Genomic DNA, 4,934 nt, shown 5'->3' with positions numbered 1-4,934 from the left:
AGTGGAAACTCTAACACAGTACTGAAGAGAACAGCCGAGCGTATGTGTCGACAAGGAGATGTCAAAAGATTATCAACATAGGGCAAGCTGTAGAATGAACCTGTACATTGACAAATGAGCATGTATATATATATATATATATATATATATATATATATATATATATATATATATATATATATATATATATATATATATTGTGAATGCATTGTTATTTTGAGTTGTAATGGCTTCTGAAATGAACCTCTGCTGATTGACAATGCAAGTGCATTTCATGTACTCCTGTGATTGGCAATGGCCCAGTGAAATGAGCCTTTTGTAATGACTTCTGGAATGAAAAAATGATGTTTTTGGCATGATTTCTGGAATGAAAAAAGTGCTAGTAATGACTTCTGAAATGAGCCTATCTTCTTGACTGATTGAGTCATTTTCATGAATACTGTAATGAAAAAGTGCATGTCAAGAACTACCTAGCTGTGAATTTTTTGCATCCAACAATGAACCAAAACTTGAAAAAAAAAATCTGAGTAACCATTGGTTACTTCGGCTTTGAACCAAAACTAAAAAGAAATTATACATAAATTCCATAGCTGAACATGATCTCAAATACAAATTGAGGCTATCCATAGCTGAACATGATCTCAAATACAAACTGAGGCTATCTAAAATAGTAGAACATGGTCTCAAATACTAATTGGGGTCTCAAATACAAATTGTGCCTTACAACAGAATATTAAAACATAAAATTCCAACAGAGCCTTGCAGCAGAACAACTATTCATCATCACTGTCAACCTCCATAAGTGTGTCGTCTTCTTCGTTAAAATACTCCATAAGTGTGTCGTCTTCTTCATCTTCATCACCAATGACGACATTCACTTCTTTGCTGGACGCTTTCATCAACCGGGCAATTTCAGCAGCTTCAAAAATAGGGCCTTGCTCATCCTCTCTATTTAAAGGCTTATCATATATAATGTTAGAAACCGGTTGTCGCGGACCCTCCTCATCATAGCACTCGTCCTCTTGATATGCAGCAGCATTAACCTCAGTTTGACTTACATTGTAAAGATGCCTATGGTCAAATGTCTGTACAACTTGCCAATTTTCACCCAGCCTTGTATCTGGCAAATAGAAAACCTTTGTAGAATGAGTGGCCAATATAAAACAATCATTCTTGTACCACAGACTTCCAACATTGATGCTTCTAAAAAAGCCATCATCTTTAAGTGCAGTCCTCTTCCCATCTAGTTTGAACCAGTCACACTTAAACAAAACTACGGACCTCTCCTCTAAGTTATAGTCCAACTGAATTATCTCTTTTATGTTTCCAAAAAATCAATTATCTGTCCATTATGTGTAGCTTGTGACATTACTCCACTGTTTTGTGTCTTCTTGTTCTTGCCTCGGTTAACAGTGTTAAACCACACACCATTCACTATGCACGAGGAGTATTTTCTAACTCTCAAATCAGGACCGCATGCCAAGGAGAAGATATCAACATCCACCTCTTCTGGATTTGTACTATACTTCTTCAAAATCTGCCACATGCATGCAACACACATATATTAGAAAAATAGAAGTTAAATTATGCAATATATAACTTGACAATGAACACTAACATGGTTCCTAAACCAGGTCTAAAATCCTTGTCGAAGCATTCTTTCAATGTTAGGCACCCCCTGTGTCTCTAACTCTTCTCTGAACAGACTGCAGAAAAATTATAAATTATTGTACAACACAAAAGTATCATATAGATGTCTAGAAGTAAGTTTATAGAACATACTTGACGTAATCCTCAACTTGGGCACAGTTGTTCAGCACAAACCACACCATTTGATCAATGCCATTTTCATCATATACATATTCAGGTGCAGAAGTAAAATTAACTCCATGCCCAAAAACATCAACACCATATGCTTCTTCATTGGAGAAACCTTTATTTCTTGGCTCCCGATTAAATCTTGTTTCAACATCGTCCATGTATTTAGAGCAAAATGTCAGACACTCATCAACAATATATGCCTCAGCAATTGAACCTTCTGGTCGTGACCTATTCCTCACATATCGCTTCAAAGTATATAGCCGCCTTTCAATTGGGTACATCCACCCATATTGCACAGGACCCCTGAGCAATGCCTCATCAGGTAAATGTACAGCAAGGTGTATCATCACATCAAAGAAAGCTGGAGGGAAAATTTTCTCAAGCTTCACCAAAATTATAGGGATTTCTTTCTTCATTTGAACTAGCACATCCTTGTTAAGCGTTCTGCTGCACAATTCCCTAAAAAACCTCCCTAACTCAGCTATTGCTTCATAAATATCCCTGTCCAGAAATCCTCTCATGGCAGCTGGCAAAATTCTTTGCAAAAGAATGTGACAATCATGTGTTTTTAGCCCTTGTACCGTTGTTCCCTCAGCATTTAAACATCTTGAGATGTTGGACGCAAATCCATCTGGAAACTTTACCTCCTGTAAAAAAGCACAGAAAGCCTTCTTCTGTTCAGTGGACAAGGTATATCTAGCATGAGGCATCTCTCCATCCTCTCTAAATTGCAGCTCCTTTTTAATACCCAAATCTTTCAAATCAAGCCTAGCTTTAGCTGTGTCTTTTGTCTTGCCCTTTACATTGAGAATTGTCCCAATTAGGTTCTCACATATGTTTTTTTCAATGTGCATCACATCAAGATTATGTCTCACCTTTAGCTTTTTCCACTATGGTAACTTCCAAAAACTAACCATCCGGCTCCAAATTTCCACATGACCGCCTTCAGAGTTGGAACGCTTCCTTTTCCCAGTTCCTTGTGGCTTCCTAGGTCTGACGTCTTTAACTCTCTCCAATTCAGCCAGTAGCTCTTCCGTACAGAATTTACCCGGTGGATCGTTGCTTTCATGAAGTCCGATAAACTCATTGTTTCTCCTCAAAGAATGTTCCTTTGGAAGGAAACGGAAGTGCCCAAAATAACCAATTTTGCTTCTTAGGGCATATGAAAGAGGATGCTTGTCACAATGGAGACAAGCAAAATAGCCCTTTGTTGTACGCCCTGAGAGAGTGCTCAACGCTGGGTAATCATGGATGCACCACAAAACTACAGCACGAAGTTTAAATGATTTGCCAGTAATAGCATCATAAGTATCGACACCTGTCCAAAGCTCAAGTAAATCCTCTACAAGAGGCTGTAGAAATACATCGAAGTCCTTCCCGGGTGATTTCGGACCTAGAATAAGCAAAGCCATCATAAAGTTTGATTCCTCCATGCACTCCCACGGTGCTAGGTTGTATGGCACAACAAGCACAGGCCACATGCTATATTTTGTGTTCTTTTCTGAAAAAGGATTGAACCCATCAGTAGCTAGGCCAAGTCTAAGGTTTCTTGGATCCTTTGCAAAATCTAGATATTCGAGGTCGAAATCTTGCCATGCCTCACCATCAGCTGGGTGGCTCATATTCTTCTCATTGGGCTGCCGCTTTAACTTGTGCCATTGTGCCACTTCTGATGCTTCTTTGGTCGAAAACATCCTCTTTAGCCTAGGTGCCAATGGAAAATGCCGCAACACTTTTTGTGGAATCTTCTTTCTTTCTGCATCTTTCCATCTCGAGAGACCACAAACTGGGCAATTGTCATGCTTGTCATATTCCTTTCTGAACAACACACAATTATTGTAGCACACATGTATTGATTCATACCCTAGACCTAGTTCCTTTAGAATACCCTTTGCTTCATCATATGATTTTGGGAGTGTATTGTGTCTGGGAAAGCATCAGCCAATACCTTCATGTGTGCAGTAAAAGCAGAATTGCTAATTCTATATAATGACTTCATATGTAGAAGCCTTACCACCAAAGAGAATCTTGAAAATTTGGAACATCCAGGATAAAGTTGGCGCTTTGCCTCTCTCATGACAGTTTTCAAAAATGACTCTTTATCACAAGGTTCTTCAGCACCAACTTCATTTTCTACATCCGGCCTTGCCTGTGCCGCTGCATTCTGTAGGTCTCCTAATATCCCTTCCAAACGATCACCATAGTTGTCATCCTCTGTCACACCGACTCCATGTGTGGAACCATCATCATCTTCATGCATATCAATAGGATGCTCAATAACATTGACATCTAAGCTCTCTTCGTGATGAATCCACCGAGTATAAGTAGTTTCCATGCCATTCATCAGTATATGCTTCCTCACAACATCCTGTTTTCGGTACTTCTGATTAAGGCATCTGCTACAGGGGCATAGAATTTCAACATTCTCATTGAATTTCCCCTGAATGAAATTCATAAATTCTTTCACACCGTCAATGTATTCAGGGGAAAATAGTTTGCTATGCACCCAACTTCTATCCATCTAATCAAACATCGTAGATAAACCACAATGAGCTAACTGCTATAATTCAAATGCTACATCCAACAAAATCAACAAAAAAAGAGAAGAGATATATACCTTGGCTGTCAGTAGGAGTTCAGGTGAGGCAGATGGGGATCCCCTCGGAGAGGAGGCAGCTGCTTAGCGTTTGACGATTTCAGGCGTGCTCGAGGCCGTAGGAGTCCACTCAATAGTTGGATTTGTCACCAGGTGGATGCATGGCCGCACTCGGCATCTCTCATTGGTGCGGCAATGGAGGGCAGCGGCGCTGCGGAGCTACAAGATAGGGTTGGAGCCTTGAAGGGCGGCGGTGATGCGAGATGTTGCTGGTGTGCAGCGGTGATGCGGGAGGACGCGGCAAACGAGGAGGCGACGGTGCTGGACGGCGCGGCGGTGGTGGGCAACGGCGCGGCTCTTGCCTAATCTTGCCATCGGCGGCAGTGTTTGAGTCCAGCGGCGGTGGCTGAGTCTCTGAATGGCGGCTGGTGTCTAACTGAGTCCGTGAAGGAATTGAGGAAAGGGGAAACTTACTCCTACATTCATCAACAAAAAGAAACAGAATTGTACTCGGTCA

The 4,934-nt window shown here is 40.7% G+C and overlaps 1 pseudogene; it reads right to left on the bottom strand.

Moving 5' to 3' along the window:
* Window positions 1–773: 773 nt before the first annotated feature.
* On the bottom strand, window positions 774–4,342 carry LOC136519852 (uncharacterized; annotated as a pseudogene).
* Between the last annotated feature and the right edge of the window lie 592 nt (window positions 4,343–4,934).

This window comes from Miscanthus floridulus, chromosome 18, assembly GCF_019320115.1.
Source record: "Miscanthus floridulus cultivar M001 chromosome 18, ASM1932011v1, whole genome shotgun sequence".
Lineage (NCBI taxonomy): Eukaryota > Viridiplantae > Streptophyta > Magnoliopsida > Poales > Poaceae > Miscanthus > Miscanthus floridulus.
The sequence above is the reverse complement of the archived record's forward strand: the minus strand, read 5'-3'. Positions and strand labels throughout refer to the sequence as shown.